This window comes from Dreissena polymorpha, chromosome 2 (genome assembly GCF_020536995.1).
Source record: "Dreissena polymorpha isolate Duluth1 chromosome 2, UMN_Dpol_1.0, whole genome shotgun sequence".
NCBI lineage: Eukaryota > Metazoa > Mollusca > Bivalvia > Myida > Dreissenidae > Dreissena > Dreissena polymorpha.
In genome coordinates, this window is record NC_068356.1 from 97,581,056 (window position 1) to 97,597,622 (window position 16,567).

Below are 16,567 nucleotides of genomic sequence, written 5' to 3' on the forward strand. Positions count from 1 at the left end.
TTAAAAAAGACGAACGAAACGACGTTGAAATAATTTTACCGTTCAGTGCCCATCGGATACTTGGGACGACACTCTCCGCATTCATGGAATTAATTCTGTTAGGATGTTTTCTGTTAAACGAAAATCCAGTCTAATCGAAAAGTATCGTTCCAGATAAATGTATCCGGACTGCCAACGCTAATCTGGGACGATACTTAACGCACAGTCCGGACTGCACACGCTAATCTGTGACGATACTTAACGCACAGTCCGGACTGCACTCGCTAATCTGGGACGATACTTAACACACAGTCCGGACTGCTCATGCTAATCTGGGACGATACTTAACGCACAGTCCGGACTGCACACGCTAATCTGGGACGATACTTCACGCACAGTCCGGACTGCACACGCTAATCTGGGGCGGTACTTAACGCACAGTCCGGACTGCACACGCTTATCTGGGACGATACTTAACGCACAGTCCGGACTGCACACGCTTATCTGGGACGATACTTAACGCACAGTCCGGACTGCACACGCTAATCTGGGACGATACTTAACGCACAGTCCGGACTGCACACGCTAATCTGGGACGATATTTAACGCACAGTCCGGACTGCACACGCTAATTTGGGACGATATTTAACGCACAGGCATTAAGCCCGGTTTTGCAGAGCGCGGCTCAAATATTGCGTCGTAATTTTAACCCTTAAATAATATATGATAACCCAATTTTAAGTTACATGACTGTTGGACCATAGTGTGTTCGGTTGCAAGGAAGATAATGCCATGGACCAGAGATTCTACGAAAATCTGACAACAATAATATTTACATAATCTCAGAAATTGATATCTGTAACGGGAGTAAACGATCGTACTCTGCCTCCTGATTTCATCATAGCGAGTCTCGGAAACATACTTGCAAATGAGTTTTTCTGGAAAACTAAAAAGACAAGACGTATACATGTTTATTTTTTAATATGTTCTATACTTATCAGTAGTAATGGAAATAGTGCATAGGCGCTACGTAGATGAAAATAAGCTAATATGGATAACATTGCATTGCACTACAATACTTCTTTCATCAAGTTTATTCGATTTCAAAGAACTAGTTAAGTATGGTAAATTGGACAGCCAGTGTGTCCGATTTTAATGAAATGTTAAATATTATAGATTCGACATTTATCATGTATATACTGTAGATGTTATTAAAGACAAAATAATCAGTATTATAAATAATTCTCGCCGCGACGGGAGCTCAGCGTGCATGTGTGCGTTTTGATCGACAAGAGCCCCAGAACTAGTAAAGATGAACCAACTTACTCTCCATAAACACTAAGGCCCCTAGGCATGGTTTAGCTTCGATCAACACTCCATTATCCCATTTTCACGTTTAAATTGATGCGGCTACGGCCCTGATTTAACAGATCTGTATTTCCAACAGGTCAAATTAAGCAAGCACTCGAAGTTTAAGTGACACATTATGTAGGTAATTGTTTTCCATGGATAGCCAACCTGTCGTGTATTTAAAGGAATTATTATTCAATAAACAACAGATAATTGTTGATAAAAGTATGTGCATTTGCTCCAGACACTTTTTTATTTGCAATTATTCCTTATAACTGATAAGCCTCGTTTTCTGTATTCAGGGTGCGGACGTGCACAAATCCGAGGCGATCCGGAAGAGGTCGAAGATGCAGAGGAAGAAGCGTTCTATCCAAGTCTTGCAGACGTGTCTGTGAACGTATGCGTTTCTGGTTTAACCCATTTATGCCTAGTGGACTCTCCCATCCTTCTAAATTGGATCAATTTATTTCCAAAATTTGGGATGTCTAGTACATTTATTTCTATATTTAGAATATTTCTTACAGATATTCCTTTAAGCAAACAGCGCAGACCCTGATGATTCGCCGCATCATGCGGCGTCCCATCTGGGTCTACGCTGTTTGCCAAGGCCTTTTTTCTAGACGCTAGGCATAAATGAGTTAACTAGTGGAGTAATCATGTAGTACAACTTGTATTTTTCTCTCTAAAAATCTCTATTAAATAAAATAAATACAATGTAACGTCTCTCAACGATGTCGGACTCAAAACTATTTCTACCTATTTCAAAATCATCTTCATTGCTTGTCAGCATTATGTACCCATTTAAAAACAAATAAAAGTGCTATTCAGCGCGAATTCCCATTTCAAAACCATTGACAGTGCGATTGAGCGTGTTTTAGTTTTTATTTTACTGCCATTGCCTTTGCTCATCAGAATGGGTGACACAGAATGTCCCATCATTCCACGCTTTTCAGTATGTCTGGCAATCATTCCACGCTTTTCAGTATGTCTGGCAATCATTCCACGCTTTTCAGTATGTCTGGCAATCATTCCACGCTTTTCAGTATGTCTGGCAATCATTCCACGCTTTTCAGTATGTCTGGCAATCATTCCACGCTTTTCAGTATGTCTGGCAATCATTCCACGCTTTTCAGTATGTCTGGCAATCATTCCACGCTTTTCAGTATGTCTGGCAATCATTCCACGCTTTTCAGTATGTCTGGTCGTTTCATGCTAACAATCATGTCTTGTAATTAAATGCTAATCAGATCGTCTACTAATTTCATAAACCTAGGACTTTGCTTGTCAGAATATATGTATTCATTTTGTTCAACATTTATTTATTAGTAATCATGTGGCCTTTAATGAAAATTGATTTTATTAAACATTGACTTTGCTAGTAACCATGTTTATGAATTTTATAAGCCGTTTACTTCGATAGTCCGGGGGGGGGCAAAACGTTTCATTAACACATTTATGCCTAGTGGACTCTCCCATCCTTCTAAATTGGATCAATTTATTTCCTAAATTAGGGATGTCTAGTATATTTATTTCTATATTTAGAATATGTCTTACAGAAATTCCTTTAAGCAAACAGCGCAGACCCTGATGAGACGACGCATCATGCGGCGTCTCATCTGGGTCTACGCTGTTTGCCAATGCCTTTTTTCTAGACGCTAGTCATAAATGGGTTAACGGTAATCTGTAGTAGTCTGCAAGTCTTTTCGGATCTCTCTAGTCGTCAAGTGTACTCGGTTCATTGCCCATTGACTGCGCTCAGCAACATGTCTTCATATTTCATTAACTAAGAACTTTGCTTCTTAGCGTTTCTACTTAATTTATTAACGATTGGGTGCCGGTTACAGATAAGATCGTCTTAAGTATCGTTGTTCACGTTTTCTAAGCTTTGCTCAATAAACGTCTCTGCAATAAACTCCTTAATTTTACCTGATATGTGACGATATGCGACTCGTTAAAAATATGATCATACTGAGGCTTATATGATTTGTTTTCAGAGAAACCAGGCTTATGGCAAGTATGGGGGCCTTGGAACGAATGTGCAGCTGACAGCTGTGAAAGCGGCAAGCGCCTGCGCAGAAGGCAATGTACTATTTCGAATGAAGGAGGCGCATGCGTTGGGAGCGATTACGAATCGGTGACATGCACACGTGAATGCGTGAAAGGTTACATTTAAGTAAATTATTTGGCATCCCTCCGCGTTCCTTTAAAAAGGCGCCTTTTTCTAAATAATGGCTTTTTATCTTCTGGTTTAAAAACATATAAAGCATTCGCATACCTGCTTTATGGTAGTGAATATATTCAATAGTCTGAAATATTGTGTATGCATTTCATAGGAGACATAGATGAACTGTAAACGGAGAGAATGCGTTTACTGCGGTTTTGGGCTGTTCTGTTTTTTACACTTTTGAACCTCTTTGCTGTGCCGTGTATATGTGTCGCGTTCTGAGAAACTGGACATAATGCATGAGCGTAAAGTGTCGTGTCAGATTAGCCTGTGCAGTTCGCTCAGGCTCATCAGGGACGACACTTTCCGCTTAATCAAGATTTTCGGTAAGAAAAGACTTCCTTTATACAAAAAATACCATAAAAGCGGAAATTGTCGTCCCTGATAAGCCTGTGCGGATTGGTACCCGTCTAGGGGACAAGATCTATCTATCAGACAAAACAAATAGGATATCTGGTAAGTATCGAATGCATACAACATCGTGCCAAGACACGTTAATCAAGTCTTTTGAGCCTCGCTACATAAACGCAATTGTATTAAACATTAATCTAGGATTTTATTTACCATTAAGATTGTTATACAACTAGGCGCAATTAAAAACTTATGTCAAGTGTATGTGTGTTTTTTCCCCAAAACTACCAGGCGTATGGCAAACCTGGGGGCCTTGGAACGATTGTATTACCACCGGCTGTAATACGTCTGGCAAGCGCATGCGCAGAAGACACTGTACGCTTTCGAATGGTGGAGTCAGCTGCGATGGGGACGACGAAGAGACAGAGTCCTGCACACGTGACTGCGAGAAAGGTTACACTCTAGTATACTATTGTGCATCCTTACGTGGTTCAGTCGAAAGTAGTGCTATTCTAACGGGTTCCTTGTATCTTCTGGTGTTAAACTCAAAAAGTTAATTAATTTAGATAAAACTGAAATGATTGTTTTTGGAAATGGCGGACCTTTAAGAAATTACGAGCGCTGGACATATCGTGGCACGAAAATAAATACCTCTTCCCCTTATAAATATATTATATAATTGTTCACGTCCAAATTATCGTGCGCCGCTCGCGATAAAATAAGCCCAAAAAGCAATATTTTCAATTTATAGTTTTAAAACAAATTTTAGAAACTTACCTATTGATAAACTCTTTTTGCTTTTTTGATAGTGTGGTAATGTCAATATTGTGCTACGGCTCTCATATATGGGGCTATGAATTTGTAAATACCATTGAAACTGTCCAAAATTAATTTTGTAAACGCCATTTGCATGTTAGGAAAAATACAAATACTTGTATCGCCCCTGGTGAATGTGGCCGACTGCCTTTATCTGTTAAATACTTTGTTCATTGCATTAAATATTGGTGTAAGCTGTTTATGATCCCTAAAAAAGATTTCCCAAACAATACTCAAACACATTAATATCAATAGATAACGCTGGGTGTAATTGCTGGGCAACGAATGTAAAAACCTTAATATTAAAATATGGTTTCGAGTTTATTTTGATCTCTTAGAATGTTGGCGGCGTAGATTTATTTGTATACAATTTTCGCCAGTGTATAATTGATTGCGTCATCCAGACTTGGCACAATTACATAAGCCATGCATCTAGATGTAACCATTATAAGAACTGTAAGGCTCTACCTTACACCGAAAGGTATTTGCAGTTGGAAATTCCACTAAAATAAAAGACAGCCTTTGCCAAATTTAGGTTCCCAAACCACATATTTAATAGCGAAGTTGGTAGGCAGTTGCATGTTGCACATGATTTGTCAACCTGTAATTTTTATTTTAACGAAAACAATATGTCTAATATTGATTGTTTATATCATGCATTTTTTCAATGTAGTAAATATGACGTTGTACGTATGAAATTTCTATATAAATAGTATATGTGTGGAAATACTGTTCATGACTTTTATAATCTGATGAGCACAACAGATAAATATACGCTATTTAAGTTATGTACGTATGTGTATCATCTTAGGAATAAAATTTAACACGTTGATATTTTTTATATGTTATATGATGTGTTTGCCACTACAACCATGTGTTATGTTTTGTGTCACATACTGTGTAGTTTTGTGTCACATACTGTGTAGTTTAGTGTCACATACTGTGTAGTTTTGTGTCACATACTGTGTAGTTTTGTGTCACATACTGTGTAGTTTTGTGTCACATACTGTGTAGTTTTGTGTCAAATACTGTGTAGTTTTGTGTCACATACTGTGTAGTTTTGTGTCACATACCGTGTAGTTTTGTGTCACATACTTTGTTTTTTTGTGTCACATACAGTGTAGTTTTGTGTCACATACTTTGTTTTTTTGTGTCACATACTGTGTAGTTTTGTGTCACATACTGTGTAGTTTTGTGTCACATACTGTGTAGTTTTGTGTCACATACTGTGTAGTTTTGTGTCACATACTTTGTTTTTTTGTGTCACATACAGTGTAGTTTTGTGTCACATACTGTGTAGTTTTGTGTCACATACTTTGTAGTTTTGGCCAAAGGCTTATAATTAACTTAACTCTTTCAGTGCTGGAACCGAATTTTGAAGGCCTTTGAAAACAGTTTGGATCCAGATGTCATCAGGATCCAAAGTGTTTGCTATTCTGATAGTATTCTTTGAAAATAAAATCGACGAAAATGCTAATTTTAGAAATTCGGCAGACGACATTTTAGCAGACGACAAATTTCCCAGCATGCAAAGGGTTATTAAACTGAGTTGATTTGAATTGAGCCTAAGCCTCGCTAAATAACCTCATCTGTATTCAACTCTCACCTTGTAGTATTTGTTTTTACGTTTACTTGTGGCAGAACGATAGGTTTTTGGTAAAAACAAATTGTATCCTGATGTGTCTTTGGTTTATTTCCAAATCTACCAGGCGTGTGGCAAACTTGGGAGCCATGGCTTGATTGTGCAGCCAGTTATTGTACTGACGGCACACGACTGCGGAGAAGGCACTGTGCGTATTCGGCGGGCGGAGTCGAGTGCGATGGGAGCGACGACGAGACGGAAACCTGCAAACGTGTCTGCGACATAGGTTACATTTTTGTTAATTATTTTTATCCTTCCGCTGACCATTCGAAAGAAGTGTATATTTTTTAAGGAGTACCTTTTTATCTTTTTGTATGAACGCTTTCAAATACTCCAATGCATGCTTTTTGTTTTATATAATTTGCATCTTCATTTTTTTTCATTTGAGACTAAAATGCACCGTGAATAAAATAAAAATGAGCGTTTACTACATCCGATTCTCTTGATATTAACTTGTTTGCCGCTGTGTCTGCATTCATGTATTCTGTATGTAAATAGAGCTTGTTTAAATAGTACCGAAGAATACTCTCGGAGCCGGTTGTCAAATATTGAAGCAAGGTTTTAAAATGTTGTCCGAGAGGCGAATTCAGTTTTGAACACAGTGGTGTGGTTTTCAACAGCGTTGCAGATGACGATGTTTTGTACACTATGTCGTCATATCAGAGAAGTGTGTGTGTGTGTGTGTGTGTGTGTGTGTGTGTGCGTGCGTGCGTGCGTGCGTGCGTGCGTGCGTGCGTGCGTGTGTGTGTGTGTTCGTGTATATCGCATCTGGGTTAAGTGGCGTTTTACAGTGAAATCTTCGACCATTGCTTTACCTTTTAACTCAGGTGAGCCATCATGCCCTCTTATTGTTATATTTGCAACAGCCGCAACAACGGTCAATGGAGCATGGTCAGCGTGGGGCGAATGGGGCTCCTGCTCAGTCACCTGCGGATCTGGCAGACGCTACCGGCAGAGGAAGTGCGACAATCCGGCGCCGAATGGAAAATCTGGGCGGTTTTGTATCGGTGGATCGGAGACTTATCAAACCTGCACTTTGCCTAAATGCACAGGTGAGTGTGGTTGCTGTTAGCAGGTATTATTATAAGGGAAATATATTGGATTACAAAAAGTGCATGCTGCTTCTTAACCCAATTATGCCCAATGGACTCTCCCATCCTTCTAAATTGGATCAATTTATTTCCAAAATTAGGGGTATCAAGTATATTTATTTCTATATTTAGAATATTTCATAAAGAAATTCATTTAAGCAAACAGCGCAGACCCAGATGAGACGCCGCATTATGCGGCGTCTCATCTGGGTCTACGCTGTTTGCAATGTCCTTTTTCCAGGACGCTAGACATAAATGGGTTAAAAGGATTATCTCTATAAAAAAAAATCGTAAATCCGTGGAACTATTAAGTCTTTTGTATGTTATTAATATCTCTGCGCATGGTTTATTTATTAAAATTTTATTGATGATTGCATAATTAAATAATATCAATAGATTTTCAGACTTTTTGTGTTGAACTATTAAGAGGGACAGGTACACTTGGAGACTTTTCTAACGCATCGCTTATCATATCAATATAGCTCCCTTATTTTTGAACGGCTTGTGTTGAAATTTAGACCAAGAATAATTCAACACATATCTGTTAATTCCTGAACATTTAACTGAAACTGAAAAACAACAACATATAAAACTTAACAAATTATAACCGTCACATCAAAAGTCAAATTCGCAAACTCGTACAACGTTCAATAATAATAATAATAATGAGAAAATTAAAACGCAAAAACTTACACGTCTTAATAACTCACCGACTTGCAACATGCCGATTGAGCCGTTTCGCTCCTGAATATTCATACGAGCCATATTGTTTTTCTTTAATTAATGATATGTTTTTCTTGTGTTAAAACTTACCTAGAATTATGAAATTAAAATTAAACTGGAATAACATGTATATCGCCTTTTACTACACCTGGTGATTTTTCAACTCTTTTAAAACTTACATATATCAGTAATGAGTAAATATATTTTATTTAAAATTGTAAATGTGATCATTTGACTACAATATGTGCAAGCTAACGATAAAATCATTCATCCGTGACGATCGGACGCTTTAGCCTGTAAAATGGAAAGGTAGCCTGTAAAATGCAAAGAGCGCGATTGCGCTCCTGAATATTCATACGAGCTATACTGCTTTGCAAATTAATTTTAAGTTTTCCTTGTGTAAGAACCCAGCTGAAATAATTAAATTGAAATAAAACTAGAATTAACTCGCGTTTCACCATTTCCAAGTGCAAAAATATGGAACCACACCTACGTCACGTGCTAAAGCGTCCAATCGTCACGGATGAATAATTGTATCGTGAGCTTGCATAGAATGTAGTCAAATGATCGTATGTAAAATTTTAAATTAATATCTTTACTCATAATTGAGATATTCAAGTTTGAAAAGTGATGAGTTAAAAAAGTCCCCAAGTGTATGCGGAATTAACCCATTTATGCCTAGCGTCTACAAAAAAGGCCTTGGCAAACAGCGTAGACCCAGATGAGGCGCCGCATGATGCGACGTCTCATCTGGGTCTGCGCCGTTTGTTTAAAGGAATTTCTGTAAGAAATATTCATAATATAGAAATAAATATTCTAGACATCCCTAATTTGGGAAATAAATTGATCCAACTTAAAAGGATGGGAGAGTCCACTAGGCTAAAATGGGTTAAATAGGAACATGGTGAAGCACCGTTCTATTTCACTCTAGATCTATTGATTATTGCCTGTATTATGCTTGTAGAATAAGAAATTCAAACATTGGTCTCTTAATAAATATACAACATGAACTGAATTGCCCTTTTTCAGAGCAATATACTCATAATGCTATTTCTGTCCCATCATATTATAATATATATGGCTCGGCACGAATAAAATAACGGCTTGGCAAGCCTCGCCGTTATATTATTCTAAGCCTCGCTTGATATATTACCAAACGATGGAACAGTAACCTGTTGTTCTCTATATAGCGCGCGGACCTAATAAAAAACACAGGCAAATACGCTCCAAATAATCAAATTAACGCAAACCGAAAGAATCCGATATTGACTCGATGTCATCCGCAAAACGAAACAAGATGACCTCGTGAAACGATTGTTAAATGCGAACAAGTTGCAGAATGTTTGTGATTTAACTTGTTTAACCTTTTTATCTGTTTTATGGTCTTCCTATATTGAAATTAACCTTCGTATGGCACTTTGGGTTGTAGGAAGTTTTTATAAAGCGTAAAAGTTTTGGGAATTATTTATCGATCTTTATACATAGTTACCACTCTAAAAGCCGTATTTATAACTCAATCGTGTGGAACAATCGCATTACTATTGATTATTGATATATCCTGCTACATTATTATCTCAGTACATGTACGAAAAAGGGACCTTTGTCAGCTTCTCCGAAAAATATTTTGACGAACGAAATAACACTACTGATAAAAAAGGAATTATAAGTTTATTACGTTAAGAAAAATTATCAATAGAAATTGTACAAAAATAAAGCGCTCATAATGATTGGAACCACGTGTAGTACTTACAACCTGTATAAAATACGCCAGAACTGTCAAGTCTTCACACAACTAAGCTCAAAACACAACTCGTTTTGCATTGGGCAACACTTGTAATCAGTTTATACAACATACATTCACCAGTATTTCATTTTCGTAATATCTAGCAACCAAGTATAATCGTAGAATAACATGACAGTACAACTTTGATCTATACATTTTATAACACAGTACAACTATGATTTGTATACATCACTTCTATACTTTATCCTTAAATGGTGTTTTCAAGGCAAGAGTAAAAACCAGAGATAAAAATTCATCAGAGGCCCAATGTAAAATAACTCTGGAAAACTGTACCCGAAAACAACCAATATTAACATGTTACTGTGGACATTATGTAGCACAAACATAACGGGTCATTTTATCCAACTTATCAATGCGGTTCGAATTTTTAAAAAAGTAAAAGTTTACTGATTGAAGTCTAGCGTAGAACTGACCACGCAATGAACACCCCGTGCACATTCCCGCCTATGTCCGCCGAGTGACCATCACTCACGTGACAACCATTCACATGATTGAACCGCATATATACCTATGTTTTGTGCGATGCGTATTGTTTAGACATACGTTCTGTGCTATACTCCGTAACGCACAGAACTGAAAAATGATAGCCTGTGATATTTGCTTCCCATGGTCAGACGCTTGAACCTTGGCAAAGGCAATGTTTATATCAAATCATTTTTTCTGGCTATCATATTTTTTAAAGATTTTTATAGAATATTTTACGTAAAAATATTTAGCGCAATTTTTACATAAAATACGAAAATCTCTGAACAAGTCATTAGAATATGACGTGTGTACATATTTACAGATATTTAGATACTCTTAAGGCCACGACTTTTATATTTGTTGGTTTACAAAACCGCCGACCCTAATTTTTGGAAAATGCGAAAAAAAATAAAATCGGAAAATCGTCTTTTTTTTTTTTTAATTAATTCCCGACCGCACTGAAAAAGTAGCGAAACTAGAAAAAAAACGATCCGGTTTGAGTGCGGTTGCGAATAAAATCAGGTAAGTACAATCGACGACTGGTTCACATATATTGGACATCGTGCTCGCTTTTCAAAACGCATGTATTAACTTAAACCTGTCGGATATTGCAAATGGCCGCTATATAGGTACACACCTACTCCTGTAAATATGAGGTCGATTTACATCGACCTCATATCGTTTAACGTTATTTTGCAATAGCATCGTTCCGACATGAATTCATGTCGGAAGCTTTAACGGCATCAAATTCATATAACATCACAGAATAATCATGCAATAAATTATTAAACATAAAATATAAACATTATTTTACTAATTGCATTAGAAAAATGTTTATACAAACTTACAAGTAATGATAGTCCAGACCTTAAAACACTACCACTGTTCAAATTCCATATTGTTGCCATATCGCACTGTGTAAATTGAAAGTTGCATAATGTTACCTCATTGGTCGGTTATAAATACATTGTTTCTCTATATATAGTATTCGATTTAGACGAAAATAATAATTTACGTGGAATGTCATATTAGTTTTCCATTAAAACTTTGATCTTGCCGTGTGTGTTTATGGACGTTATTAATTATGTTATACTTATTTTTGTATTTCATTAAGAATTAGAACGTGTAGCCCTTTTTGATAACTGTTTTTAGCAAACGATTCGCGGCTTAATAAGACACGGAAAATAGTTAAAGCGACACTTTCATTTAAAGGTTTAATGTGAACAATATTAAATGAAACCTTTTTTCGGCGTAAGCTGTATTAAGCCAGCTTTTCACCCTGACTTGACCTTTGTAAGTGTCCAATAATACTCAAATAAAATTTCCCGCGGCTAGGTACGAATGAGTACACTTCATTTATTCCATTGGCTGATTTGAGTAGAACACCAGAACATTGGAAACATATCCGCGTCTTTGTAACACTGTTTTACTGCATGAAACAATTTTATCTCTAATGAAAAGGCTCAATAGATAGAACAGTTTTACAATCAATTTTCGACATAAATACAGTTTGTGCGTTCACCTTTTATTTTCAGAGAATTACCAGCGCAAAAGCGTTTATACTAAAGGCTATGTTGTCATATTTAGTACTTACTTGCATTGCATGTCAACCCGCGAGGTTTCGGGTCATTTCGCGGCCATTTGTGAAAGTCAGAGTTTATATACAGTTCATCACCGGAGTTCGCAGAAGGGGTTGCGATCATTGTGTTACACCGGTCTTACTGACAATAACGTAGTGACTGTAATGCATTGCATTCCAATCCGCAAGGTATCAAGGTCAGTTTGCGGTCAGTTGCAGAAATCTTTATATAAACGCCGTCTCGTAAACTTTGTGCACTTGAAGTCTGTTTTGATCAGAAAGATACTAAATAGATATTCGGCGATATTATTGTGGTATGTCAATCATCGATTTTGAATATGGTTTCAACATTTGCATGATAAGGGCCAATTTTGATAAAATTAATTAGAAATATTTATCCATTTAGACCAGTTTATTAAGCATGAGCACAATAATTCACTATACTATAATTATGCAATTAAATAAGATTCGAGTATTGCCGGCTGACCTATATGCACTCGTTTATTTTCATGTTTCTTGTGTTTTTCTATTCTGTAAATATAGATATCTGAGTAATAATATCACATAAAGCAAAATAAGCCACGAAATCTGGCGCAACACCCCGTAATTGATTTGCTTATGATGTAGCTAAGAACTGCGCAGAAAAAAGGCATCCGCTACTTTTTATCTCATAGATGACAATATGGAGATTATGCACGTCTCTTCATTTTGTTCCTACGTCTGTGTTTTATTAAAATGCTCTAGTATAGGGTGATTTAGATAGTCATATCATGTATTAATGGATTGATTACAATTGCTCATTGCATTTGAAGATAAAGATGTATTTCTTTGCATAATTTGATTTGTTGTCTCTATGTTTATAAAGGTTATAAAAGTTATGTTGTCTTTGTTCAGGCCCCGTGTTAACAAAGCATTTTTTTCCAATTGAAAATCGATTTTGCTCGTCATTGAAAATGGATTTCCATTGAAATTGATTGGCAAAAATGAAAATCTGTCAGTTAAAATCGATTTTTATTTGCAAAATTGTTTTGTGAACTCGCGGCCTGGTGTTATTAGTTTTATTTATTTTTTTTCTATTCATTGAATGGATTTTTTTTTTTTTTTTTTTTCGACCGCCGGATGGACCATTTTCCAAAAAATTTTTGTAAACCAATAAAAAAAAAAGTCGTGGCCTAAATGGCTAACATTAATGTTTTTCGAAACCGGAATAAAAGCCCAAGTATATCATCACACAAAAAAGAAAACAAACGGCATCCATCCGATACTAATAATAATGAAAATATCTAATTGATACTGTAACGATCAAGATTTAATTGCGTTAGCCATGTCATTTATAAAGACAACATTCTTTTGTATTATCTATTTCATATCAATAGCAGGAACCATCGGATATTGTTTAAGTTAACAATATCATATAAATAACGGTTCCCATCATAAATAACGGTAACTATCTGATTTAACGAAAATGACCGTGCGGTATTTCTATCGGTGAACATTCTGTCGCTAGAACAGCGGAAATAGTAAGCATTTCACACGTAACACATGTTAATATTGGCTCGCCTAGGCACGAAGAAGTCCTCAAGGTGAGTAATTGTTACCTACCCCTGAAAGGAGTCCGTCTTGCGGTGTTCTTCGTAGGCCGTTTGAATCTGGGTCACGTGTGTCCAATCAAAGTAGTTGCCCATGTCAAATCTTAAAACATTATTACCGCTCTAAAGGATACGTTTTATACGTAAATGTTTGTCTAAAAAGTAGATTACCAAGTAAATAAGTAGACAAGAGCTTCGCGGTGGGAGACAGATGCCCCCCCCCCCCCCCCTCGAACAAAAAAAAACCAGTGCATTGACACCCATCACTCAATTTTTTGCTGCCATATCGAACGAAAACCAATTTAACACTTAATGTGACAGTGATCTTGACCTTTGAACTAGTGACCCAAATTTCAATAAGGATCATCTACTGTCCAAGGCCAATGCACATGAGAAGTATCAAGCATAACGGCCAATTCGTTGACGAGTTATTGATCGGAAACGACTTTTAAACTTATTGTGACAGTGGCCTTGATCTTTGACCTAGTGACCCTAATTTCGATAGTAGTCATCTACTGTCCAAGGCCAATGCACCTGTGAAGTAAAAAAATAATCGGTCAATTTTTTGGCGAGTTATTGATCGGAAACGGTTTTCACACTTATTGTGACCTTGGCCGTGACCTTTGACCTAGTGACCCCAATATCAATAGGAGTCATCACTGCCCAATGCAAATGCACATGTGAAGTACCATCGGCCAATTCGTTTACGAGTTATTGATCGGAAACGAACTGGTCAACCGACAGTCCGAAAAAAAACGACTGAGTGACCGACCGACCGACCGACATAAAGCAAAACAATATACCACCAAAGGGGGGCATAAAACATGTGTAACACTCTAGAAGCCACATGTGTGACTCAACATTGATGGAACATTGTCATTTTGTTTATTAAGAATATATCTAGGTAACCTTTGAATCTGAGATATGTGTTTATCAGGTCACATATTAGAAATAAAATATTCCCTTCTAGAAGAATGAAATTTGTTGTTTCTTAATGAGAACTGATGAAATATTTGTTTCACTACTTATGGCCATGTCCGGCTAAGTGGCGTCAAAACCTATGTCATTCAGTCTTTGATAATTGGTGCAACTTTAACAACGGTGAGCTCTTAAAGGTTATCATGGTTCTCTTATTTTTTAATAATTCTTTGCTTTGTCAGGCGCTATAACGGTCCATGGAGCTTGGTCAGCGTGGGGCGCATGGGGCTCGTGCTCAGTCACCTGCGGATCTGGTGGAAGACAATACCGGCAGAGGAAGTGCGACAGCCCGGCGCCGTCAGGAAAAGCTGGTTTGGCTTGCCGCTCTTATGCGGAGGATTATACATCGTGCAAAATGCCTGCATGCTCAGGTGAGAGTGCTCTTTTATGGTTGTTGCGTTAAGGCTAGAGTATTAGGTAAAGATCCAAGATGTAGACAAAATGTACAGCTTGGTGCTAAAATAGTTTATTTACTTTCCATTTACTTCTTGCAAAAACACATAACTGAACAAAACAGATTTTTACCCTTTTTTCGATGAACTAGTAAGATGGGCAGGAGTACGGAAGCAAAGAGGAACAATGTGGAGAATACTTACATTCATTTTTCCCTTGAACTCATAAATGTTGAAGACTTTTGTTAAATAGTTATAAGTAAATATACTAAATGACATTTTAAATAAAATACGAAAATCTTTAAAACAACTTTTTGGGACTTGTCTACATATTTTGGAATTTATAGATCGTCTTTAATTGATAGATGTAACATCGGGTCTAAAGATCTCAAGTATGATAACAACAACAAAATTTCAAAGAAAAAACAACAACAGAACAAATATAACCATCGGATATTAATAACGGTGTAAATATCATATTGATATAGTTACCGTATCACAAAAATAACCTTAGCCATCTTATGCCAATAATTATGATCGTCTTCTAAATACATTTGTATTGCGGTAACTATTTATATGAATTTCAGTGATCAATTTAGTTTGAATAACGGTACCCTTCTAAGATCGATTAAGGTATCTGTAGTGTCAAACCCAGCTTGAGGCCGATTACTTGGATTTAAATAACGATAGATAAAAACAACACGAGACACCATTGAAGGTTCCGGAATCTAATCAGCGCCCTCTATAACATGTGCATCTCAGGGGATGCCACTCTAACAATAATCCTTGTAATTTGTATAACAGAATTACTTCCCTTAGACCAATGAATACTCATAACATGATACGATACTACATTTCCTCCCCAAGTGAATTATAAATTTCCAAGAACAGTTCACTATTATGTAAACTTACACAATATTTAAAACGTAGTATTTTTAAAATGGTAATCTTAATGTTTCACGACATATGATTTGGAAATCCTTCAATTTTATCAATTTAACATTGCAACCTTTAAAACATATTTACATCAACATACTTACATAGTATGAATCAAGTAACATTTGTTCTTATTGAAACAATACTGCCATTCTTTAACTTGTATCAAATATTTTAAGAAATACCATTGACTTGCTATAAAACATTTTCTGCTACTTAATCATAATAAATACTGACAATATTGTACTTTTTACTCTGCATTGTTGAATCAAGTTCCAAATAAAACAGGTCTAAATATCACTGTTGTTCACAATTTACTAAAATTTACACATGAGTGAGTGGAAAATGCATAAAAGTCAGGTCCATGCAATATCAACTATTAACTAGCTGTATTTGTGTACAGATTATTAATACCTGAGTATAGCACAAAGTTAAGCCAACTTATCTACTTTAAAACAAAATACATACTATTCTGTGTGTCTGTCCGTACACAAGTTAATACAACATAAAGATTTAATACGGAATAAACAGCTATAATACTGATTGATTAAATCATTAATACAAAATAACAGTCTATATAACGTTCAGGATACTGCATATTTAATGCATAACAAAGTCTGTGAATCTTGATGGAAGTTTCAACTCGCG

At 36.5% G+C, this 16,567-nt stretch overlaps 1 long non-coding RNA gene across 1 annotated transcript; it reads right to left on the minus strand.

The window, feature by feature from the left end:
* Nucleotides 1-7,183: 7,183 nt before the first annotated feature.
* Nucleotides 7,184-13,723, minus strand: LOC127868173 (uncharacterized). Its single transcript, XR_008043902.1, has 3 exons — nucleotides 13,627-13,723; nucleotides 8,164-8,197; nucleotides 7,184-7,402 (listed from the first exon to the last, which is right to left on the minus strand). It is a non-coding gene; the product is annotated as an uncharacterized LOC127868173 (long non-coding RNA).
* Between the last annotated feature and the right edge of the window lie 2,844 nt (nucleotides 13,724-16,567).